This window comes from Lacerta agilis, chromosome 13 (assembly GCF_009819535.1).
Source record: "Lacerta agilis isolate rLacAgi1 chromosome 13, rLacAgi1.pri, whole genome shotgun sequence".
NCBI lineage: Eukaryota > Metazoa > Chordata > Lepidosauria > Squamata > Lacertidae > Lacerta > Lacerta agilis.
This window is the reverse complement of record NC_046324.1, coordinates 19155477-19182619: the sequence shown is the minus strand read 5'-3', so window position 1 is coordinate 19182619 and position 27143 is coordinate 19155477. Positions and strand designations below refer to the sequence as shown.

Here is a 27143-nt window from a genome sequence, read left to right as displayed (position 1 = left end):
GGCAAACCCGGAAACACCTGGGGGGCGTGGTTTCACTCCCAGCACGCATGCACATGGGAGCAGCACGCTGCTGCTGGGCGAGCCGCCACCTTCGCCCCCCCTCCCTACGCCACTGGGCTTGCCTGGTGTTTTTGCATGAGTAGAATGTGTCCTTTTATTTAAAATGCATCTCTGGGTTATTTGTGGGGCATAGGAATTCGTTCATTTCCCCCCCCTTCAAAATATAGTCCGGCCCACCACATGGTCTGAGGGACGGTGGACCGGCCCACAGCTGAAAAAGGTTGCTGACCCCTGGGGTAAAGTGTGCATTAAAATTCACACATAGTGGGAAAAGGTCATTTAAAATGTATCACAAAGAAAATTGCTTTGCAAATTATGAATATTAAGCAAAACTGCATACAGACGTACGTAGATTAAGTGGGGGAAATATACAGACAAATTTTCATGAGGATGGTTTGTTAAAGGCAAACTGATGTGGAAATGTGGAAAATTGAATTAAAGATTGAAAAAAATAACCAGCTGAGAGGAGCAGAAATTGACAGATTCATCTATCCATAGCAGAACCATGTCCCCAACCCTCCCCCCTTGCAATAGTCGAGAAGCACAGCTGTATTGAATTATTTTTCTCATGGATGGGGAACCTCATGCCTGGTTGGAAAAGGGGAGGGGAGAATGCAGCCCCCCCCCCAGGTCTCTTTAGCTAGCTGTCAGGACTCTCCGCAGCCACATCCACTCTCCCCAGGCCACTCTTCTCAGCAGCTCTGCTTTGCACCCTCCTTGAGTGCTTTTGCCTGGCTGGAATATGTCTTTCAACTTTGATAATTCATTTTGCTTGCCTGGGTAGAGGACAGAGGTGGGGTGCATGGGTATCAACATCATCAGCGAGCTCAATTTAATACATAACTTTATTTCATAAAGATGCAACTGTGCTAAGGAATGGTAAGCCCACTTTCTACCTAACCCTAAGTCTATGGGGGGGGGTGGAAATCCTCCAAATCCATGCAACAAAATTGGTTCGTTCTCAGAGGCAAACCTCATATTTCTTGACTTGGTGGGCCCTATCTTTTGCAGTGGAAGAGTTTGATGGCAGGCTGTGGAATCAGTCGGGCAATTCCAGCTTTGGTACATGCGAGAAAAGAAATGAAGGCTTTGGGTGCCCCCTAGCGGTGTGAGATTTTAATGCAGGATTTGTTTCTTGACGAAGAACAGAGCGGAAGTTAGCAAAGAGAAGTTGGCTGGTGCCAGCCTTGCCACTCTGACTGGCCAAGTTCATGACCCTCCCTTGCAAGGAGGGGTGGGTGGCACCCCCATCACCGACCTGTGGGGCAGGAGGGAAAAGAGGCTTAGCATCCCTCCTCATCCGTCTCAGCAGAACCTTGTTTATGCTCCGGTAGCGACTGGAGCCTCAGTGAGCCTGTGCTATCCAGCCCGCTCGCCCCATAACCTTGTTGACCATGGTGCAGGCATCCTATCAGCCACTGTAGGGCAGGTGCACCTGAGCACTGCAGATAAGGAGGAGGAAGGGGTGGGCAGCGGCAGGGAAGGGTTTGTGGAGGAGGAGGAGGAGGATGTGGCACCAAAAGATGACACTTTCCGTTTTGCCTCAGGTGGCAAAACATCCTGGGCCACCCCTGATCCACACCGCACAATGAAAGCACATTCCACACGCATGGCTTCCCCCCACCCCAAATCATCCTGATAACCCTTACAGAACTACAATTCAAAGCACCCATAATTACAGTACTGTACCCAGGATTCTTTGGGAATCTTACACAGGGCAGAACACCCCACACATTTTGATTTGAAACTAGTCTATAAATCCTTCTGAATGATCCTTCCTTCTTCTTCATTAAGTGTGTATTCTGCACCTTATCTGCATAATATTAAATATAGAACAAAATTGTCTACTAATTTTTATACACCCCACCCCACTTGCCTCAGTTGCCATCCTAAGTAAGCCTCTGCGACAGCTCTATGGCAGGGGGACACTTCCTGGAATGACAACAACAACAACAACAACAACAACAACAACAACAACAACAACAACAACAACAACAACAACACCACTCTGCAATTACTCTTACCTGCCTTGATTGATTCCCCTCCGAAATCAATGTTGTTTCTCGTTCTAGTCCTTAAATAAAAGAGACATAAGTGTGGTGTCAGCAGGTGCTCCATATCAATAACATCTGGGGTATACCTGTATCTCATATGAATAGTCTTCAACTCTGCAGTTTTAAGCCCTGGTCTACAACTTCTATGTTAAATGAAGCTATCCTGGGTCCCATCTGTACTGTGCATTTAAAGCAGTTTCATACCACTTTAAATAGTCATGGTTTCCCCCAAAGAATCATGAGGGCCTTAACTGAAAGTGGTTAGGAGACCCCTATTCCCCTCATGGAACTACAATTCCCAGAGTTCTCTGGGGGGATTAACTATTAAACCACTCTGAGAATCGTAGTTCAGTGAGGGGAATAAGGTCTTCTAACCACTCTTTACCACCCTTAAAAAAATGCAGTCTTCAAGATTCTTTGGGGGAAGCCATCACTGTTTAAACTGGTATGATGCTACTTTAAATGTATAGTGTAGATGGGGCCTTATACTGCATCAAATAATTGGTCCCTCCAGCCCAGTCTTGACAACAGTTCCTCAAAGTGAGATCCTTTTAATTCAAGGGTGAGGAACATGCAGCCTTCAAGATATTGCTAGTCCCCATCCTCCTATACAACCTTTAGAAAACATCTGAAGGCAGCCTTGTATAGGGAAGTTTTTTAAAAAATGTTTAATGTTTTATTGTGTTTTTATATACATTGGAAGCTGCCCAGAGTGGCTGGGGCAACCCAGTCAGATGGGCGTGGTATAAATAGTAAAAATGTTGTTGTTGTTGTTGTTGTTGTTGTTGTTGTTGTTGTTGTTGTTGTTGTTGTTATGGAACATGCCGTCCTTATTTTCAGCAGAGAAATGTTGGAGGGTATGAACCAGGCACCCTCCAGATATTTTTGACTACTGCTCTGTGGAGTATTGGCTCAAAACACATTAAGGACTCAGCTATACAGCTGCAAATAAAATGTTTTAATTGTGTTTTAAGTGCCACATACAATGTGACACTAGATGGCGATTATGAGCCTTAAGGAAAATTCAATGTATTTTTAAAAACACTTTTTTAAAAAGCATTTTCAAAACGGTTTTTATATGTGTGCGGATTTCACCTAAGTTCAAAGCAAGATACAGTATAGAACCGTAGCAATCAGATGTAGGTGATAAGAAAGATCTAAAAACAAAAAAACTGGAGCCAAGCTAACACCAGTCACAGCAACGGCCAGAGAGACTGATGGCTGGATTATCATCGCAGCCTCTATTAAGCTGTATTTACAGGGCCGTAACCCAGGCAGCGAAGGAAACAGGAAGCAAGCCCCATCAGCTACAGAAGAGGATTATGAAGGGCATCCGGTAAAAGGCCAGGTTCTCGCCCCCTGCGGCAGCGGACGGGGGGGGGGGAGTTTGAGGATGGCGGGAAGTGATGACTAAGAAGCTTTCAACAGTGAGGCTTTTCCCTTCTGACACTCAAAGCATCTGTGCTTCTTGCAACAGGTCCACTCTCTCATTCACAAAGCAAGACAGTCAAGGAGGAAACCTCTTGGGAAAATATAGTCAGGGGTGCAAAAGGGATGTGCAAAGCTATAATCATCATCATCATCATCATCATCAGTGCTTTTTTCTAAAAAAAATGTTTAGGGGTACCGTATATACCCGAGTATAAGCCGACCCGAATATAAACCGAGGCATCTAATTTTCCTACAAAAACCTGGGAAAGCTTATTGACTCAAGTATAAGCCGGTTCACCTTTGCCACTGTGGAGGAGGAGGAGGAACGAGCAGCCCGAAAGCAGCCCTTTGGGCTGCTCCTTCCTCTTCCTCCTTTGCCAAGTTTGCATTTATGCGAGCAGTTCAGGAATGGAACAAGCTGCCTGGGGAGAGTAAAGAACCACTGTTCTTTTACGCTTCTTAAGGAATGGTTGACTGGGGAGAGCGGGTGGCGGCACGAGCGGAGAGAAAGGGCTTCTTTCTCGCCGCCCCCACCACCCGCCTCACTCGAGTATAAGCCGAGGGCAGCTTTTTCAGCACAAAAAATGTGCTGAAAAACTAGGCTTATACTCAAGTATATACAGTACTCTCATTCTGACTCAAGAAAATCACCATTTTATAGTTAAATCGGGAACAATTATTACAGCAAATGGATAAAAATACAAAGATTCACAAAATGTTTAGGGATATGCGTACCCCTGCGTACCCACAGAAATAAAGCACTGATTATAATAAAAAAAATTGATACCCCACCTTTTTCCTTGACAGGGACTCAAGGCAGCTTACAGATAAAATAAGAACAGCTCTCTCTGTATATAAATGCAACAGCAAATTGGCAGGAGGTCTGAAGTTTGGGATTACCATTTAAAAAAACCCACTAATCCCAAGCACATTCTTCTAATTCTTTTTTCTTTCTTTCAAAAATTCAATTTAAACATGAATCTCCAGTGTTCTCAGTAATAGATGCTATTTAGTTGAAGGAGAGATAAGTGTGAACACAATGAAAGAGAGGGAAGGGGAAAAGGCCAGGATTTAAAGTATGGTGTAGGTAGGGGCAAGGCAGTCCAATGCACAGGGCCATATGCAGCCCTCAAGGCCTTTTGGGTGGCCCCAGCAATGTTGGATGCCCCCCCTCCCAGCTCTCTCACTGCCTTCCCAAAGCCGGGTAAGCAAGTTGCTAGGCTTTGGGAGGGAGGCACGAGAGCTCTGACAGAGTCCTACAGTCCTCCCGTGTCAAAGCAGTCTTGTGGCCCACATGGTATGGAAAAGTAGGACTGCCTTGATCAAGGGCCACATTCATACCACTCATTTAAGGCGCTATAATATCATTTGATACACACATGGCTTCCCCACCAAAGAATCCCTCTTAACAGGGAAATCTGGGAGTTGTAGCTCTGGGAGGGTAATAGGTGTCCCCTAACAACTCTTGACACCCATTAACAACCTACAGCTCCCTCAGTTATTTAGGGGAAGCCATTATTATTTAAAGTTGCAGGTGGGTAGCCGTGTTGGTCTGCCATAGTCAAAACAAAATCAAAAATTCTTTCCAGTAGCACCTTAGAGACCAACTGAGTTTGTTCCTGGTATGAGCTTTCGTGTGCATGCACACTTCTTCAGATACACTGAAACAGAAGTCACCAGATCCACTCCCTCACTATATTTAAGGATCTGGTGACTTCTGTTTCAGTGTATCTGAAGAAGTGTGCATGCACACGAAAGCTCATACCAGGAACAAACTCAGTTGGTCTCTAAGGTGCTACTGGAAAGAATTTTTGATTTTGTTTTGATTATTTAAAGTGATGCTGAAGGCTCCACAGGGCTGAAGAATGTTAGGTTTATATGATAAAAGAGACGCCTTACACAAGATTTGAAGATAAATCTTTACTTGCCAGTTTGGCAACGCTTGAACAACAAGGGCTATTCATATATATTTACAGTGGTACCTCTGGTTACGTACTTAATTCATTCCGGAGGTCTGTTCTTAACCTGAAACTGTTCTTAACCTGAAGCACCACTTTAGCTAATGGGACCCCCCGCTGCCGCTGCGCCACCAGAGCACGATTTCTGTTCTTATCTTGAAGCAAAGTTCTTAACCTGAAGCGTTATTTCTGGGTTAGCCGAGTATGTAACCTGAAGCGTATGTAACCCGAGGTACCACTGTATTAATGAATGCAATGTGTTTCTGGCCCTTGAGCCCAAGAGAGGGTTTAGTCCTCTTGCTTGCAAAACTCTTTCATAGCAGTACATAAGTTATTAATCAGGGTTGCCAAACGTCCGGAATTTCCCTGACATAGCTGGCATGGCCAGAAACAGGGTTTTTGGGTGGAAATCACTTAAACGTCTAATGTCATCAGTGTCATTTTTGGTGCTTCCCCTTAAAAATAGCTCAAAATCTTCAATTACTTTTATTTTGAGATTTTGCAACAACAACAACAACAACAACAACAACAACAACAACAACAACAACAACAACAACAACACTCTTCTGCCCGGATTTTCACTTTTTGAAATATGGCAACTCTATATTAATCCATAGCTTGCCTGCCCTCACATACTCCTCCAACCAGCTCCTGCTAGAAGTCAGCACACTCCCTCGTTCTCCTAGAATCAAAGAATCAATGCAAAGACAATACAAATACAGTCGTACCTTGGTTCTCGAACAGAATGTGTTCCAGGAGTCCGTTCAACTCCTGGAACTGTTCGAAAACCAAGGTGCAGCTTCCGATTGTCTGCAGGAGCGTCCTGCAACCAATCGGAAGCCACGCTGGATGTTTGGCTTCCGAAATTGTTCAAAAACCAGAACACTCACTTCTGGTTTTCTATCGTTCAGGATCCGCAATGTATGAGTTCCAAGGTGTTCAGCAACCAAGGTAAGACTGTACCCCTCTCTGTTCAGCCAAGCAATGGGCATTTTCAGAGTTCAAGGACCCATCTCAGCCAGGCAAAAATACTCAAGGAAATCAGGGCCAGTGACGGGTGAGGCCTGGGGAAAGGGTGTGTGGCCTGAGTCAACAGAGAGGACTGGACATACTGGCTCCCAGTCCTGAGGTTCCCCAACCTTAGGGTAGGCAGCAGCTTGGAAGAAAAGTCTCAGAAGGCCTCTGCCAGATTTGAACAACCTGTCTGAGCAGCAGCAGCTTCAGGGGAACAGTGTAGCAACATGCGCAGTGGGTTCTGGGAGAAACAGAACTGTTCTGGGGCCCAATGGAATCAACTCCACTCCCCATTCCCCATGCATACAGGCTACAGGACTGCTGTCTCCAAAAAGAAAGTCCATGTGGAAAATGCATTGCAACTTTATCCATATGCTTAGCATGCTCCACAATTGCATTAATTCATTAGCAGCCATGTGCTGCCTCTTAAAAGGCCCTTTCTGCATATATAATGGCATGAAAGATTTAGAACCTTCACGTGAAAAGGGTTTTGGTGCTGACCTGTAAATCTGTGTCTAATCCACTCTATCCTAACCTACTTCTTGAATCAGACCAAGACCAGTTATGGGAAATATAAATCTATGAACTTGGCCGCTGTTAGTGTATTGTGCACAGTTCCGGCCATCACATCTCAAAAGGGATATTCTAGAGCTCGAAAAGATTCAGAAAGGGGCAAATAAAATGTGACTGAGAAACGGCTTCTGTAAATCCGGGACTGTTCCTGGAAAATAGGGGCACTTGGAGAGCTTGCTCTTTGCATGAAGGATAGGGAGCAAAACATTTTATTTAGAAGAAACTCAAAACGTTAAGCACAAGAAAAGCCCACTAGAAACCCACGCCCTCAAATCAGCTGTCTTGGGGCCTGGTCTTTATAAAGCTCTCCCCCCCCCCTTTGGATGACCTGGAACTGCTCTAGACCCTGGTTAACTGGGGGGGGGGGACACATACAACATGGCCTTGATTCCTCAACATTACATTGAATTGTTTGAGTCAATGATCTGATTGTTAGAAAACAGCAGGGGCAGCTTTTAAAGATTGCTGTTCTAAAAACTAGCACACCATGTCATCTATCTATCTATCTATCTATCTATCTATCTATCATCTATCTATCTATCATCTATCATAGACTTGAAGGTAGCCAAAATTGCACCATCCATGCAAAAGTGGAAGTTCCGGTGACCTATTTATTGAACATTCATCCCAATTTGTTTGCACAATACTCCATGCAACCAAATCAGGACGAATATTCAATAAATATGTCTTTACTAAGCATATATTTGTAGGGAAATTATACAGCAACGGGCTGCTGGGAGTTGGAGTCCAACAACATACTGAGGTCCCTGGGTTCTCCACCCTACCGTAGTTCTGTGTGCTTGCCTGCTTATGATATCGACATTTCTTATGTGCTTTTCTAATTACAGACCCAAAATTGTTTGAAACCAATCTGTTCAAAACTGGCTAATGCAGAAGTAAGTGGACACCTCCAGGATTATCTTTGGAATGGAGAGGGGGAAATGTGAAGCCAATTGTGCAGACACAACAATCTATTCTTTAAGATTGCAAATGGCCATTATTACATTAGGTTAATCTGACTGGCAAAGTACCGGTACATCTCCTAGACTCCCATGTTCTTTGTAATGCAGAATTATTATTTTTTGCTTTTAGCAGGGAGCTGCCAACACCTAAACAGGACAGTCTCATGCAATGGATACTACTATTTCCATCCACTCCGAGAGCTAACAGCTTGCAATTCTCCTGCTGGGACAGGAGTGGCAGATCAAATGCCTAAAATGAGAATAAAAATGGATCAGATTGGGGATTATATGACCAACATAGGCCAATTTAAACTATGAACATTACAAAAGCCAAGGTGGTCATTGTTATAAAGTGGAGAGTTAGGTTTCACTGGGACTACTCTAGAGTAAGTGATCTTTTTAAGGATCTGAGCCCTCCAGTTCCAGTCAAGATGCTCAAACTGTAGATGGCTACCTGAGGAATAAGCCTTAGACCAGGCAGTGGATGCTAGTGTTGAGCCCAGGGTTGTGACCTTCCTTTGGTACCCACAAAGCCTCTGAGCACCTCTCACTGCCCCCAAGTTCATAAGGTGATGAAGGTGCTCAGTTGTTGGGGGTTTTTTGAGTGGAAATTAATAAGGTATATTAGGGAAAGGGGGTTGTGGGGCTCAGTGTCTTTAACGAAGCAAATGAGTAAGAAATGTTGGCTTTGGCCATACACACTTTGGTCTGAGGGGTTAGCCATGGGTCAATGTAGTCCTTTGCTTGGGAAGGATGAGCCAACCCTGCCCATGGGGCGTTAATTAGCAAGAGCTCACTGTCATCCCCACAACATGAGAGCATGTGGAACTACTGCATACCCGATATGCCCCAACAGCGTTCAAAACTCTCATTGTTCTAGGTGCCTTTTGTGACAGGGAATTTCATAAACACAGGCAGTTTCTGAGCTCTGGGTGCAGTACTGCGCCTAAGATTTCAGATTAAAATTGCCACTGTCAACAAGGTAAATGCCAACCAAGTTCAATGGTGCTTCCTCCCAAGTAAAACATTCATGGATTGGGGGATCTGGCAAAAATTCTTTTCTTTTCTTTTCTTTTCTTTTCTTTTCTTTTCTTTTCTTTAAGCCCAACATGTTTTGTTCAGGTTTTAGTTGATTTGTTTAATGTACTTTTAATGTATGACGTGCTTTTAATTTGAAATATACTAGCCAGTTAGTTATGATGGTTTAAGTAGTGCATGTTAAAGTGTTATCTACCTTAGACTCTCACAGTGATGCTTAAAACCAAAAGAAATTTTGGAGTGGGATCATTGAGGGACCCTTAAGTCTTAGGTTTGCGAGCTGGACACTCTGCTATCAGTTGTATAGGCCCAGAGCCGTCTCATCCATAGAAGCCGGTGGCGCGGTGCGCCAGGGCGCTGGGCGCCCCAGGGGCGCCCCCGCGAGCCCGCCGGCATACCGGGCTCCTCCTCCCCAACCCGCCCCCGCCCCCACGGGCAGGCGGGCACTCGCGCGCCGGCGGGCGGGCTGTAAGCCGCCCGCCCTCGCCTCCCAGAGCCCCAGCTGGAGCGCTGGAGCGGCGCGGGGCTTTGCGCGACCTTCCAGCACTCCAGCTGGGGCTCTGGGAGGCGAGGGCGGCCGGCTCGCGCTTCCGCGCGCAGCCGGCCGCCCGCCCGATGCAGCGCGAGCTGCCCAGCAGCGCCGCGCCGTCCAGCTGCGCGCGGAGCGCGAGCCGGCCGCCCTCGCCTCCCATCCCGGAAGCGCTGGAAGGGCGCGCAGAGCCCCGCGCCGCTCCAGCGCCACGCCCCTCACCCCCCGCTCGCCCACCCCCCTCCCAAGGGGCGGCAAGCGCGGGAGGGAGGCGGCGGAGAGGCGGCATGGCGGGGGCGCCGGAGGGATAGCCGCGCCAGGGCGGCAGATCCCCTTAAGACGGGTCTGTATAGGCCTTTAAAGGTAAGGTAAAGGGACCCCTGACCATCAGGTCCAGTCGTGTCCGACTCTGGGGTTGCGGCGCTCATCTCGCTCTATAGGCCGAGGGAGCCGGCGTTTGTCCGTAGACAGCTTCCGGGTCATGTGGCCAGCATGACAAAGCTGCTTCTGGCGAACCAGGGCAGCGCACGGAAACGCCGTTTACCTTCCCGCTGGAGCGGTCCCTATTTATCTACTTGCACTTTGACGTGCTTTCGAACTGCTAGGTGGGCAGGAGCTGGGACCAAGCAACGGGAGCTCACCCCGTGTCAGGGATTCGAACTGCCGACCTTCTGATCGGCAAGCCCTAGGCTCAGTGGCTTAACCCACAGCGCCACCTGGGTCCCTTGTATAGGCCTTTAATATGTGTTAATTGTGGTGCCGAAAAGCTATATTTATATGGAGGAAAGGGGGTGTAGGTAGAGAGAATCCAGGGCTTGTCTGCAGAGCGAAAGGAATGCAGGACCTTTTTCTGCCTCCCCACTTCCAACCACTCTCTGAAGACTGCAGAAGGGACCCTCTTAAGAATATTAAGGGGGGGGGGCAAGCAAGGGAAGCACTGCTTTGTTTTTTAAGTCTTCAGATGAGGACTAGACCATGTGAAAAATGAACATAATATTTCAGCTGCAGTTCATTCATTTTCAGCTTTGTATTCTTGTTATAAAAAAGTGCACCTAGACATTCCGTTGTTGCGCCCATAACCTAAGTTTAAGGTGCCATTCAGCTCCTAGCTTTCATATCTCAGTTTCTAACATTGCTCCCCTACAAAAGACCAGCGGTGACAATGGCTGGTAAGAAGCTTGTCCCCCACCTTGATTTTCTAAGAGCGAAGTATCTGATAAACTTCCAGAGAACGGAATCCACGGATGTCTGCCTGGAGCAAGTACTGTAAATGCATTGCAAGTGAGCCATAGGTGGGCTGTTCCTTTTTTTTCCCCTCTTCTTCTGCTCAGTAAGTGAAACCAGACACTGGCAATGATAAAGCACTAATGGGCAGACAGCAGGACATTCTCAGCCCCCCCCCCCAGTCTGTCCATCTACTCCCACCTGCTGTTCCTTAATAATTTCTTGTCTGGGCCATTCCATTGTCACGGGTGGGACACTTTGACCATGTTTTTTGGTATTCACACATGTGTAACAATGTAAATATACATAAAAATTAACAACCAAAATTTAAACTATGTTCTTAATAAGATACTGAACATTTTACTAATGTTTTATTATTTTTATGGATATTTTTGACAATTTTATTAAATGTTAAAAGTGTTGTCACGGGTGGGACAAAAAAAGGACATGGAGCTTGAGATAAGTTTGATTTATGGAAAAACTCTGTGAGTTGGGAGGTGACTCAATGATAAACTCAGCATATCTGTTTAAATCAATGTTTATTGGTTACAACTATGCAATCAGGAATTAAGTTTAAGAAATTTAATGATACAAAATTAAGGAAAAAATGCTGTCACGGGTGGGACAATCATCAGAAAACGTTTAATTTGAACACTTCTGTGAAGACTACGTGGGTGGACTTTTGAAAAGAAGGTCCATAAAATAAACTTATTTTGTCTTTAGCTTTAAAAAAAATGGTTAGACTGCACGTTTGGAATCTTCCTCACCAAAGTCCAGTGCTCATCTAGCATTCTTATCAGGCTCATTTTTCACGGAATGGCCCGTCTATGTTTACAATGCACAGGTTTAATCTGAAATATCTGGTGTTTCCTAGTGTCTTTTGCAGGTGGAGTTTTTTTGTTTAATTTTTTTTATTTCCTTATTGACCAAAGTCAACTTTGCAAACACAGGCCCCCATTTGCAGTGTAAATTTAAAGCATAATAGTGCTACTTAAAACATTCATGGTTTCCTCCAAAGAATAACGGAAGCTGTAGTTTGTTAAGGGTGCTGAGACTTATTAGGAGACACACTCCAATTCTTCCCCCGAGAGCTACAAGTGTCAGAGTGGTTTAATAATCAAACCCTCTTATTCACAGGGAACTCTGGAATTCTGGGAAGGGAATAGGATCTCCTAACAACACTCAGCATGTTTAAGCTACATCACACATTTTGGTTGAAATTTCCTTTTCTTTTTACCTGTATTGTAATTCAATTAATATGAGAAGAAGGACACATCCACATCATACACCCACGGCACATTTATCCCACTTTGACAGTCATGGCTTCCCCCCAGAGAATCTTGGGAACTGTACTTTGCTATGGGTGCTGAGACTGGTTACAAAATAATGGGCAAATCCCCGCATAGTAACAGCCAATGAAGACTGAGCATGTTCAATAGCCACAGAATGTGGGAAAGAAAAACAGAAAACTTGAGGGAGGCAGGGAAGAAGAGAGGACATGGCTGGAAGATGGAACCCTGAACAGGTGCTAAGAATACACTGCAACACTTCGTTGCAGGACCCACTTGTTATTTCTCTTGTCTTTTTGCTATGCAATTTGCCTAGCAGCTAATTATTCCATGGACCTTCATTTCAAAATGAAATGGCATCAAGAAGACTTTGACTTGTATAAAACAAATGGACTAGCTATACAGTATGGCTCAAATAAAGGTAAAAGTACCCCTGACCATTAGGTCCAGTCGCGGATGACTCTGGGGTTGCACGCTCATCTCGCTCTATAGGCCGAGGGAGCTGGCGTTTGTCTGCAGACAGCTTCTGGATCATGTGGCCAGCATGACTAAGCCGCTTCTGGCGAACCAGAGAAGCACACGGAAACGGTGTTTACCATCCCGACGGAGTGGTACCTATTTATCTACTTGCACTTTGACGTGCTTTTGAACTGCTAGGTGGGCAGGAGCAGAGACCCAGCAACGGGAGCTCACCCCATCGCGGGGATTTGAACCGCCAACCTTCTGATTGGCAAGCCCTAGGCTCTGTGGTTTAGACCAGTGTTCCCAAACCTTGGGCCTCCAGCTGTTTTTGGCCTACAACTCCCATCATCCCTGACCACTGACCTTGCTAGCTAGGGATGGTGGGAGCTGTAGTCCAAAAACAGCTGGAGGCCCAAGGTTGGGGAACACTGGTTTAGACCACAGCGCCACCCACTAAAATTCACAGCAGTAAAATTCACAGCAGTGACCCGAGGAGGAATGATTGCTGAGCGGAGTGCAGAAAGAAGAAATGCCATGGTACACCTGCATCAGCACCACTGGATGCCTTCATCTGTCCCAACTGCAACAAAACACATCTTTCTCATATTGGTCTCTACGGCCACAGCAGGTGCTATAACACTCCAACAGTTTGACTTCACCTTTGAAGACACACTCTTCCATTGTCTCGTGAGACAGATGGATGCCAGCCTTCCTAGTTGCAGAATGGTGGGAGGTCTCAGCCTCTCATAATCCTGCACTGTAGGCCACTGGAACGACACCCACCTCAACCCAGAGAGTCAGCTTGATGCGAAACTGAGTGCATTGTCTTTGGATGCGAGAGATTGGCATTCGTCTCCTTGCTCAGCCACAAAACTCATGCGATCATGACAAATCTTAGGCAAAAGCCACCAACCCTCTCCAGCTTTTTGGCAGCCAAAATGTCCTTGCCTCACGAAGCAAGTGTGTGTGTGTGTGTGTTTCTCAGTTCTTTTGTCAAAATGTGATGTCATACACCCAGAAGACTCCACTTCGTCTGAGATACCAATCCAAAATCGCAGTGGGATTATGCAGAGGCTGTATGGAATTTCCTGCAGGATCCCGCTGAGCAACCAATCCTTAACGCAGACCATACTTTGAATGGGGTCAGTGGAGGCTGGTTGATCAGGGCGAATGGGGCACTGCCCCACCAACATTGGCCACCCCTCAGTAAACTCCCACCTGCCTGCCTTCTTACTTACAACCAGCCAGGGGAGAGCGCTGCCTGCCAGATTGCTCGTCCTTACTCTTAATGTTGCCCCTTGTAGAACTCTGCAGGGAGGAAGATGGGGCAAAAACTAGAATGAGTTGGCTCTGTTTGTCATTGGCTCGGACGCCGCTTTCTTCTGACCTCTGCCTTCTGTCCCACAAAGTCCCCATGGGCGCCAGCCACCACCAAATAGGGTGGCCAGATGAAAAAAAAAGATAGTAGTGGGAAAGACCTGTGACGCAATTGCTGCGTGATAAGCTACAGGTGCTGACATTTTCTCTTCTATTCATCCATCATATGTCCTCATTTCTTTCACCCAGCCACCCTAAATTTTGAATGGAGGGAAGGCTGAAAGGCTGACCATTTTAGCTCTGCTACCAACTCAGGTGACCTAATTAAAGTTTAAAGGGTTCATTAACCCCTTCCTCCCCAGCATGAATAGTTACAGAGTCAGGTTGGATAGCCTCTGTGTGTAGGTAAAGGTAAAGGTAAAGGATCCTTGGGCAGTTAAGTTCAGTCAAAGGCGACTATGGGGTGCGGTGCTCAGCTCGCTTTCAGGCCAAGGGAGCTGGCGTTTGTCCGCAGACAGCTTTCCAGATCATGACTAAACTGCTTCTGATACAACGGGACGCCATGACAGAGGCCAGAGTGCACGGAAACATCATTTACCTTCCCGCCACAGGGGTACCTATTTAGTTACTTGCACTGGTGTGCTTTCAGATTGCTAGGTTAGCAGGAGCTGGGACAGAGCAACGGGAACTCACCCCGCCGTGTGGATTTGAACCGCCAACCTTCTGATCTGCAAGCCCAAGAGGTTCAGTGGTTTAGACCACAGTACCACCCACATTCCTCTTGCCTCTATGTATGCACTTGTTGACATTCTTAGGGAATAAGTTAATGAGGTCACATCCATGCAGTATACTCAAAATACATTTAAAGCGCATAGCTTTCCCCAAAGGATCCCAGAAACTAGTGTGTCCCTAACAGATCTACAACCCACAGTGCCCTTAACAAACTACAGTTCCCTGGAGTCCTTTGGAGAAGTCGTGTGCTTTAAATGTATAGTGTGGATGTGAACTATGACAGAACACATGTTGGGAATAATTTAAATGGGGGGGGGGGAAGACATCTCACCAGAGTGAGGAGGACTATGACCAGGTGAGCTGTGTATCCACTCAGTCTGCTGTCCAGACACTAACTGGGGACAGGCAACTTCAAGGCCCCTCTTTTCCCTTCTCAGGGTTCTTTTTCTTTAAACCAGACTCGGATCATAAAACTCTTCAAACAGAGAACTCCTTAAATGACTTGTCTGCGAAGTCGGTACCACACCAATTAATGCAAAACCACCCACATGCATATGTTTAAGGCAACTGAATGTATTCTAATACGATGAAAAATCATTGTCGTAAAATCTTTACTTGTGCAAGTTAAACCCACCAACGCACACATGGGAGAAACTGTCCCATATTACAGCTGGTTCCCCATTCCACAACTGAGAGTTTGTAGCTTGAACCTCTGATTTCAATCCCTTTCTTTTTTACATCCCCATTTAAACCCACTTTCAACCTTAAGCCCAACCCGGAAATGCAGGGAATTGAATTTAGGAACGTCTCTGCATGAACAGCATATGCTCTACCATTGAGACCTTGTGCCAAGTTGGAGGGGGAAGAGAGACGACACAAGGCCCACACCCTTTAAAAGTTTCAACAACCACACTTCCTCTGGAAGCTGCATTGCTTAAGCAAAAATAAGTTTGCAGTTTATTTTAAGAGCCTGCAGCGTTTGAAATGCCATTTAGAGAGGCCTCTTCTGACCATTGCAGGTTCTGCAAACTGTGCAGCTTTTGTGCTGCACTTTGACCTGCTTGATATCAGAAGCCACCTTTCGAGTGCTGCCAGCACAATAATGTTCAGTAGCCACTAAAGAGGGTTGCCATGGCTGTGCTAGTTGGGGCAAAAAAAAAACTGAGACAAAAAACTCTGCCTGTTCAGTTCTCCCTCGTTGCTGTAGATCCACATTTGGAAAAGATGTGCTGTTTTTTAGAGCTGGTGGAGTGCACCTTAATGGCTACCAGCAGATTCACACTTAGGGTTGATCATAAATTCTAAGAAAGCCCCCACCCCCATCAGTGCAGTTATGAAATCAGTAGTTAAGACCTATGCAGTTCAGAAAGGTTCACTCGGCCATTTTGATACAAAATGATGTCCAACAGTATGGAAACAGGCAGAAATCTGCAACTTGATCTCAGGAACCATGCAAAATTTTATTATTTGCTGTCTTAAGGGCATATAGAACAGACAATTAACATCCCAAACGATATAGTAGAAGTGTGTGAGCTGGGAAGTCTCCGATTCAAATCTCACCAAAGCCAGCTCATTAAAGAGCCTACATCCAAGATCTGTCATTAGCAACCCTCTCCTCAGGCAGGGCCCACAGCCACTGATCCTTGCCCTGGGTGACTTGCTCCTATAAGCCACTATTTTAAATTTCCCACAGTGTCCCAGAACACTCCACATTGCTTTCTGGCCATGTGGATATTTAAAATGGCAGCTGCAACAGTTGGTTGGAGAATTGCTGTCATCATTAGGTAAGGCCCAGGAGTGATATGGAAGTGTCCTCCAGAACCCATCATGCTGAGAGTCTCCTCAAACTTGGAAGTGGCCCTGCCTTTTTCTTTCAGCCTCAGTCCCCAATGTGGGGGCAATAATAACCAGTCAATGCTGGTCCATTAGACCAAGTGGGGTGCTGACCTACTGCCCTCAGCTGCCCCCCTGTCCAGATTTTTAGTCTCTGTTTTGCTCCTTGTAGAACTCATCAGGGGGGAGGTCAGAGACAAAAGTTAGCTCTGCCAGTTTTGGCTGCACCTACTGTTGGGCTCCCTCCTTCAACCCTTCTTGTCCCAGTGGCCAGCAGCCACCACTGATATTTGCACTATTTAGAATCAGATGGCTATCAGTTCTTCGCAGATACAGTGAATGTGTGTCTGTTTGTTTGAGAGAGTTAGACTGATAGAAGTTGCAAGCCCAGCCTCCAAAGTTCTCCGATTCTCTGTATCCTATGTACACTCCCCACACGACTACAAGCTATATGTGAGTCAGCTTCCCCCAGCCCCCCTTCTTCTTAGCCCTTGACTGCTACTTATGCATGACCAAAAAGAGGAAACGCTTCTCCAAATAAATAAGGCAAAATAGGGCAAAGATTTGCATAAAAAACACACACAAATTATTACTACACCTTAAATAGAAATACGATGCATCTCACCAAAGAGGGGATGACTGTAGCCAGGAAATCTGTGTCCCTGATCAAGTCCGCTTGGCTGTACTGGCTACAGGTATGGAAATCCAGGCAGCATCCGGAGGGCTGTAGGTTCCTCATCCCTGGTGTAAAGATGAAGAAACGTAAGAAGTGAAAAGTTGCCCTACAACAGTTACCATTTGGACAGAAGGTCTACCGAGATCATGTACATGAAGCATTTTGAACCCTTAGAAATGTGCCATACCTAGTGGTGCTGCTAGATCCTATACAGTACTGATAATTGCTGAGTTACACAACACTTTCTGTTAAGAAGGAACCTCTTGTATGTCGTCCTGCCAGTTCAAATCCCCATAAAATGGAGAGAGGGAGAACAGTGTATGCCACTTTTTGAGCTCTTTGGAGAAAAGGGGGTGGCTATAAATGTAATAATTATGTTCTGTCAAGAGAACTACTACCTCCCACAATCTCAATTTTGGTTTGACTTTTTTTTTAGTCATAATCATTAATGATCCTATAATATTTTATTTGATAACACATTATTGAGATATGTTGGATAAAAGTGTGAGTGAAACAGTATTATAATTGTATAAGGTTTGTTCAATGTTTCTCTTCAAGGTTTTTTTATGATGAATGTTGCCAAAATTAACTTTAAAATAAAAATAAATTTTATCTATCTATCTATGAGATATATAGATAGATAGATAGATAGATAGATAGATAGATAGATATAGATATATAAGTGCCAGATAAATGCTAAATTATCACCATCATATTTCTTTTTCCACCAGAAGGGTTTCATCCCATTTGAAAGTGCGGCTCCTTCATAAATATATTCAGATTGGCCTTTCTGGTTGAGTTGTCTCCCAAAGTCAAAAGATTCTGCTTCGGATCTAAGAGTCATGGAGATCACAGTGCTGATCCAACGTAGCTAGTGCATCTATAATTAGGTATGGAAAGAGGGATCTGCTGGGCTGAGAATAATGAAATCAGAGTAATGATTTATACATACATATTGGCTTAATCTTGTTTAGCGAGGTTAACCGCATTTTATAGTCTCCAGGATTAGCTCCCATAAGCGTAAACACAGGTGATGGTTTGAGACAATCTCAGCTATTGCAATTGTTTATAGTTTACCTGTTTGTGTTTCCACAGCTTCCTCCGCATGTTTGGAAAGTCTATTTGCAAGTAGGGTGCTGCCCCTCTTCCGCCAGGCAGCCCCCACCTCCCTACCTTCGCACTTACAACCAGTCCACGGGTGTCTCTGCCCAACAGCTTCATCCTCCTGAATTCTCAGTGTTGCCCCTTATAGAATTCAGCAGTGAGGAGCATGGAGACAATATACATATATATATACATATATATACATATATATATATATATATATATATATATATACACACACATATACCTCGCCCATCTGGCTGGGTTTCCCCAGCCACTCTGGGCAGCTCCCAACAAAATATTTAAAATACAATAAAACATCAGACATTAAAAACTTCCCTAAACAGGGCTGCCTTCAGATGACTTCTAAAAGTCAGATAGCCTACAGTGGTACCTCAGGTTACAAACACTTCAGGTTACAGACTACAGAGGAAGTAGTACCTCAGGTTAAGAATTTACCTCAGGATGAGAACAGAAATTGTGCACCAGCGGCAGCAGGAGGCCCCATTAGCTAAAGTGGTACCTCAGGTTAAGAACGGTTTCAGGTTTAGAATGGACCTCTGGAATGAATTAAGCTCGTAACGAGAGGTACCACTGTAGTTGTTTATTTCCTTGACATCTGACGGGAAGGCGTTCCACAGGGCGGGCGCCACTACCAAGAAGGCCCTCTGCCTAGTTCCTTGTAATCTCCCTTCTTGCAGGAGGGAACTGCCAGAAGGCTGGACCTCAGTGTCTGGGCAGAACGATGGGGGTGGAGATGCTCCTTCAGGAATACCAAACTGAGGCTGTTGAGGGCTTTAAAGGTCAGCTCCAACACTTTGAATTGTGCTCGGAAATGTACTGGGAGCCAACGTAGGTGTTATGTGGTCTCGGTGGCTGTTCCCAGTCACCACTAGACTTAGTTGACTGTGCCTGTCTTTGGCTCTGGATCCACCAACTTTTGGGCTCCACTACCAGTCCCAAGGGCCACAGCTTCCATTGGTTAGGGTTCAGTAACATCTGGAGTCTCCCCATTCCTACCTTACCCACTTTCGTCACATCATCCATAATTTTATATGCACCTCTATCATGCCAACCCTGTCCTGAAGTCTGAAAATTGGAGCGATCTAGAGCGATCAGTCCCAAAAGCGAGAGTTTAATTTGACGTTAAACGCTTCCCCCATACTTGCTGACATATGGCTCTTCAGGGGTAGGGGTGTTATTATATTTCACTGGGAGCATGACTTTTCTGTTTCCCATCCTCACCTCTATATTGGATACAGGGCTGTCGTTCTCTCGGTGAGAAATGTTACATCTCCTGTCCTCCTTCAGCGTCACTTTGGTCAGCCACAGACTTGTTCATTCAAGGGCTAAATTGGCTCTCTCCGTTACACTTGCACAACTCCATGGAGTTCTGGAGTTGGCTTTACATCAACACCCTTGGCATTTCCTCTCAGCTTTTCAGTATTTTATTTACGTGTTGAATTTATATCCTGCCCTTCCTTCCCCAAGGAGCCCAGGGTGGCAAACAGATCACCATTTAAAAGAAAAACAAACAAACAAAACAAACATTCTTAAAAAAATAATAATTCTAAAATCAGTTGCAGTTTAAAATTAGGTTACCAGGCATCCCCATTTCCCGGGGACAGTCCCTGGATTTACAAATCAATCCCCTTACAAAATCCTATCATTCCTATTGAAGTTGAAAAGTGTCTCTGGATTCATTGAAAAAATCTGGTAACCTTAGTTTAAAAACATCCTGAAGGCAGTCACAAACATCTATCCATCCAAAATTCTGAGGGTTGCCTGGAACAGTATCCTTCAGCCACCAAATGCCTGGGTAAACAGGAAACTTTTTCAAATTCCTCCTGAAAGTTAATGATGATGGAGACAGGCTCACCTCACTAGGAAGGGCATTCCACAACCAAGGAGCCACCACTGATAAGGCCCTGTCACCACCACCAAGGCCTCACTTGCCAATCACAGGGTTCAAGTTGATGAGTACTTGGACCCCAAGCTGTTTAGGGCTATATATGATAGTACATTTTGAATTTGGCCTGGTAGCTCAATGGCAGCCAGTGTGGTGCTTTCAGGACCAGTGTCACGTGGACCTGGTAGCTAAAAACCAATTATACTTCTTTGATGGGCATGGCTGGTGCTTGAATGAATATCGATAGCTTTTGACGGCTTGTGACTGTTATCTACCCCACACATCCCGCATGTGTAGCTCACAGCCAAGAGAAACAGTTTCACCATTTCAGTAGTTTGAAGTTTTACAGTGGGCTAAGGAGCCTCGGAGGGTGAAGTCTTGGAGTGATGCTATGCCAGGGGCATTGCGAGAGATTTAAAATGGCCACTCACCGTATTCTACAGTCCAGTTGCACCTGTGTTTAGCCAATGAATCCCACTGGGGAACTGGATTCCAAGCAGCTGTCAGGGTGCTAGTTGCTGATGTGAGGATTTATTTTATTTATTGTTACACTTTCATGTAGGCACTTCTTCATTTTCCATTTGTAGTTCTAAATGCTGCCGCCCCCACCTCCACCCCCTTGGGAGCATCATCGAAATCAGTTTACATTTGGGGGAAGTGCTCTTATGCTCATCTTCACATGACTTCCTCTATCTGTCCAGTGTGTTGAAATCGCAATGACGCCGCTACTCAGCTGTGATATTTAAGGCCTTGGGGGTGATGCCAGAGGAGTCCCAAAGTGCAGACCGTGCATAGGGGGGGAAAAAGTATTTAAAAATCTATTTTTGTTCAGAAAGCTATGACCCTTGTCTTGTGGGCTGGACACAGAAGCAGCCTTCCTTTAGTCCACTTCTGCAATCACTTCTTTCTCATGTTCACCGAGGTAAATCTGCTCATAATTTACTGTTCCAACTTTATCCCTATTTTTACCATGTCGGGATACCTATTAAATCTTTGGGTACAGCGAGGTTACGCTTACATTATCAGCTTAAAACCCAAGGTAATCCTTGCTATGTTTCAAGCCACATTTGCATACCCACCTCCAACAATTTCTCTGATGAAAAGAGGGACGTCCCATTCCATAATGATAATTCTACTATTTACACCCCACACATCTTAATGGGATGCCTCAACACACTGGGCATCTTACAACATATATAAAAACATAATACAACATTAAACATTTTTTTGGGTGGGGAACTGCCCTGCACAGGATTGTTTTCAGATGCCTTGGGGGTCAGATAACTCCATACCCTCCAATATTTCTCCAATGAAAATAGGGACATCCTAAGGAAAAGGGGGACATCCCGGGATCAAATCAGAAACCGGCTTCTCTAAATCAGGAACATCCTTGGAAAATAGGGACACTTGAAGGGTCTGCATTTGCACTGTGTTGTTCACATCAGAGGGAGGGACAGGGTTGTTTTCACCTGACAGGCATGACCTTTTAGTTTTTTTCTGTCCTTGGATTGCATAGGGAACCCTTATTCAAAAGCCGTCCTGTGTGCTCATCTGAGCATGCTCAATAGCTGTCTCAAATGCAGTATGAAGTGAATGTGGCTTAAGTTTTCTTGTTGGATTGAAGCTGGTTTGAGGGGAAAACACACCAAACATTTCATGTGAACCAGCTGCTTGGGCTGGCAGTTGTATTTTACTCCTGGTGATGGGGCCATGTCCCTCTATTGCACCTGAGGGCAGCCAGGTAGCTTAAGGGAGTGTAGGCCAAAGTATATGGAACACACAGCCTTGCCCAGCAACCCCTCAGCCGCCTCACTCTGCCCAATGGTAGGGCTGGTCCATTGGAAGGAGAATGCAGGACCAGGTGTGTACATGGTAAATGGCTACTAGCCAAAATGACTATGTTCTACCTTTCACTGTCAGTGGCAGTGAATACCAGCTGCTGGGAATCGCAAGTAGGTAGAGTATGCTCATGTGCTCGTGTTCTGGTTGCGGGTTTCCCACAGACATCTGTCTGGCCACTATGAGAACAGGATGCTGGACTAGATGGGCCATTGGCCTGATTCAGCAGGCTCTTTTTTTTGCTCATGGTCTGATCCAGTTGGAGTCTTCTTACATTGTTTTCTTGAGCTTCCTGCCCTTGATGGGATAAATTGTTTGGTGCATGGCGCAGGCTCTGATATTTGGTACAGTTTTGTCAGCTTCACCCCCATCCCGCCCCCCAAATAGAGGAAAGTTCTAAACTAACATCGCTTATGTATGTGTTAAATCTCTATTGTCACACACACATGTGCTGTCTAAAAATATTCCCGGTTTTGTTTTTTAAAAAACCTGATTAATATTTTCCAGGAAATGCAATTTTATTGGCCAACACCCAGTCATTATAGTTACTCACCCATTATTTCCTCCAGCTGTGCTGTTTTAAAGCTAGGGTGTTACATTTTGAAAGATAGCCGAGTGTGGGTTGTTGTCCAATTATGGCCAGAGAGAAACAATATTATTTTTTCCTTCGAAATCTGAAACTGGTACGAGAGAGCCAGTGTTGCTTGCAATGCAAATACACTAATTTTCCCCCTCCCATATTGCACGACTATTGTGTATGCTCCAACGGGCTTTGTAGATTATTATTTTTTGTAGCAGGATACAAACATCAAGGAGAAGCATGTGGGTGACAATGGCCCTATCCCTGCATTCCACAATCTCGTGCCCTCCAGATGTATTGGACCACAAATCCCATCAGCCCCAGGGGTACAGCTTCCTTATAAGGGATGCGGGACGCAGGTGGTGCTGTGGTCTAAACCACTGAGCCTCCTGGGCTTGCCGATCAGAAGGTTGGCGGTTTGGATCCCCGCAATGGAGTGAGTTCCCATTGCTCTGTCTCAGCTTCTGCCAACCTAGCAGTTTGAAAGCATGCCAGTGCAAGTAGATAAATACGGTAGGTATGCTGTGGCAGGAAGGTAAATGGTGTTTTTATGTGCTCTGGTTTCTGTCACGGTTTTCCGTTGTGCCAGAAGCGGTTTAGTCATGCTGGGCACATGACCCGGAAAGCTGTCTGTGGACAAACAACCAGCTCCTTCGGCCTGAAAGCGAGATGAGCGCCGCAACACCCATAGTCGCCTTTGACTGGACTGGTCAAGGTGATCACCTGTACACTTACCTTGATAGGGTAAAGGGTCCAGGGGTCCTTTACCATTACCTTACCTTACAGCTTCCTTACCCTATCAAGGTAAGAGGATCAAGTGTACAGGTTATCACCTTGACCGATCCAAGCACCCTGTCCACCATCATTGAGTCTTACTAACTGAAACTCATCCAACACAACAGCACTAGACAGTGTTCTGAACACCTCTTGAGATTCATCTGCTGTAACAGCGGAGTCAAGGTCCCAGTGAATGAAAGGGATTTTATCCTCAAAATGCTTTGTGAACATGTCACAGCAGATTACTGTTGGTTCTACCACCTTGTTGGGCCAGACTGTAAAAGGCCCCAAAGGGAAAGCTCTGTATTGCGCAGTGAGGATGCCACTAAGTAGGCTTGATGATGAGCCCCCACCAGTGTTTGAATGCATTTAACAGGAGTTTTCCTCTACTTGCATTCCAGCTTGTCTCATTGCCCTAAACTTTGGAGTATACTCCTTAGCCAAATAGGCTCTACAAAGTGGGAGAGGACTCTCAGGGGTGGATCCTGTAAATGGGCCTGTGCCATTTAAATGTTTCATAAGCTGGACAGGGCTTTGACAGGAGTGCCAGTCATATCAGTCAGAAAATTCCTCAGGGCCATCTTCTAGAAGCCAATTGGATCCATCAGCCTTTGAGGGCAGACCTTCCTTGTAGGTCCCTACCTCTGCAGAGCAGAAGAGGTATTGAAAGCCTAAATCTCGGACTTCCGGCGGCGACGACATCGCGGAGCGGTCGTGGGTTGCCTCAGCTGCGAGGCGACCCAGTCCGTCCCGGGGGTTGGAGCCCCGCTACCGCAAAGCGGGGCTCCGATGGGGTGCGGGAAGAGCGTCCCGCACCCTGGGCTCCCCGGCTATGCCCACTATGGCTCCGAACCCTTCCCTCGCTCCCCCTGTAAAGGGGGAGTGGGGGTGAAGGGAAAACGGAGCCGGGCTTCAGGGGACATGCCCCAACCGGGACGCGAAGCGGCGGTTGCCCCCGCGATGAGCGTTAACGTTCTACCTGTCCAAGTTGGAGTTTAAGAATCCCGGTGTCGTGAGTATTGGATTGGATCTGTTTTTGTGCTTTGTTGACGACCTGGGGGACATTTGGAAGGGAGGCCTGCCTTTTTCCCCTCGGGAGATAGAAATAACCAGCTTAAGAGACTGCTGTTACAGCGATGGCTACAAAGTATTTAAAATTTGACAAGTGAGACTTTTGGATTTCCCTTTGGGGATTAAACAGGAGGACAGTATCTCTTTTTAAAATTTTCGATTCTTGCGCCCTGGATTCAGGGAAAATGGCCGTGAAAGACTTGGACTGAATGGAAAGTTACTGGCAAGATGGAGAAGTCTGAGAACCGAAACTGCCAACTTGACAACCTATGCCCGCTTCTGCCATGCTCGGTTTTGTTTTGACATTGGTTATGAACTGGTGAAAGGACCCATGAGAAAGGATTATTTATTGAGACTGGAACTGCTCAACCGAAAATTGGAAATATTGAACTGTCATATGTCAAAAAAAGCTATATCCCACAGAGGAGACTGTACAGGAAATGGCTGTATTGGAGGAGAGCCTTGGCACAGAACTGAAGGGGCTGATTGAACAACAGGATGAAAAGGTATGGCTACTCCGGAGTAATGGATCGTCTTTTGGGGGTGGCAGACCCCAGGACGGAGAAAATTGTTATAATCTAACTCCCAAGGTGAGAGCTTGGGAGTGAAGTGAGAACTTTATGTTTATGTCTACAATAAAAAGAAGAATGTGATGATGAACCGAGAGGCTGGGAGAAAAGGTGCGCACCCCTGTGTTCTATGCAAGGACTATTTTGGATTTAGTCTGGATCTGTGGTTATGTAAAGAAAAAGGATACTTCGAGGAGCAGCTCTGTAGCAAGACGACCAAAGAAAATGGACAGAAGGGGGATAGGGTGAACGATATTAAGGTATAAAGGCAAAGAATGTATTATGGTAACCTGAAACCGGTGTGTCAAGACTTTAAGCTTTTAGAGACAGAAAAGAGGTATTTTAAATTTTTGTTATTAACAGCAGTTAGAGTGAATGAAGATATTTGTTATGATGCATATTGAAAATAAGGGGATAAGAACTAGAATCTTGTGTGGAATTAATATGAAGTTTAAACAGTTTTTGATTTATGTTAAGTTAAGATGGGAAAATATTGTTTATTACGAAACAGGATTTGTTAAAAAGAAGCTTTTGAATTTAAACTTTTAGATATTTGGATTTTTTAAGATTATGATGGTATAAGATGTTATTAAAGTAATATTTGGGATGGAACCGAAGGTGAAAAGGCAGGGGAAGTCTGTACCAAGATTCGACCAAGAATTTTTTTTTTCCAGCATAAGAAGAAGAATTATTGGTATCTGGTATTTGTTTACTTCTAGTTGGGGTGGGTTAATGTGGGTGTTATATTTGTATGTTGTTTGTTGTAAAAACCAATAAATTCTTATTAAAAAAATAAAAATGAAAGCCTAAATCTCATAGGAAGTGATCTCAGAAGGAAGTGATCAGACAAAAGACTGATGCCAATACCCCCACTACCATCACCACACACTTTCCTCCCAGTTGAGAAAACAAGGTCCAGACTGTGGCCTGTCACATGTGTTGGACTGATGACATGAAGTCCTGAGCCACTCCAGAGCCATTCACCTTGGCATGGATGTTGGATGTCCCTCAGAAACAGGAGTCTGGGGGTCCTCAACATTGCAAGAAATCTACTGGGGAGCGAGGTATGCGGCAAACCAGCAGAATTCCTAATTTGTCCCAATTGCCCAGTGCCAGGAACACACACTCTAGATCTCTTCCCCCACCCCCACCCCACCCTGCAGCTGGACAGAGAGCTTGGAGAGAGAGATGGAATCCCTATGGACTATAGCAATTTTCCCTCCCCGTCCTTAAGTCTGCCCTGACGCTGCATCATCATCATGCATCCAGGTGGGCACAGCTAGATGAGACCAACTCCACCCTGCTCACCCACCTATGTCTCCATGATACAGACCAGATCAGCCTCCTCATCTGTAATCAGATGATGGGTGAGGGAGGTCTTACTCAGAGCCGGCCTGGCATTCAGCAACAGCAGCCGTAGTAGACCTGAGGGCTGGCTGATAGGACAACCGCAATTCCCCAGATAGGAGAGGGGCTACTAACTGTGATTGTGCCAAGTGTCCCTCTCTGGGGTCTTGGGTCCCCTTCGCTTTCCTTTCTTATATCCCAATCCCTGCCTGTTTCCTTCATTCCTCCAGCCCAGAACCCACCCACCTGTCAGAAGGTCTTCTACTCTTAAATCAGGTGTGGAACCTGGGGAGCCTAAAAGGGGGGGGGATCTAGTATTGCCTAACCGTGGATTTTATATATTTTAATTTGTTTACAGCAATTGTTTTATGGATTAGGAACAGATAATGCAGTTGAAGCCCTTTGCGCTTTTAGACAAATGTAAACGATTATTATGCAGCAAGGTGGTCCCCTTATATACACCCCAAGTATTGAATTTGTGGGTTTGTTTGTCTTTGTATGTGTGCTTGCTGCAGTTTAAACCTTCATTCTATGCCTCTTTGAGACTTTTTGCTGGTAAAAAAATGACAAATGAATAAAATGATTGTGTATAGGGCTGTTCAGAATGCACACTAGCTGGTCCTCAATATGACACCCTCCAGAGGTCGTTGACCTACAACTCCCAGCACCCAAAAAGGAGAGTTGTAGTTCAGCAACATCTGGGAGTCACTAGCTCGGGCAAGTCCGGTGTCCTCAGAACCTCTCGCTTTGCAGCCGAGGCGCTCATGCGGGACTTACTCCCGAGCAGACGCTGGC

The 27143-nt window shown here is 45.5% G+C and overlaps 1 long non-coding RNA gene across 1 annotated transcript; it reads right to left on the bottom strand.

The window, feature by feature from the left end:
• Positions 1 to 728: 728 nt before the first annotated feature.
• LOC117057171 lies at positions 729 to 17207 on the bottom strand. The gene is made up of 3 exons (XR_004427801.1): positions 17102 to 17207; positions 2085 to 2134; positions 729 to 836 (listed from the first exon to the last, which is right to left on the bottom strand). It is a non-coding gene; the product is annotated as an uncharacterized LOC117057171 (long non-coding RNA).
• Positions 17208 to 27143: the final 9936 nt, after the last annotated feature.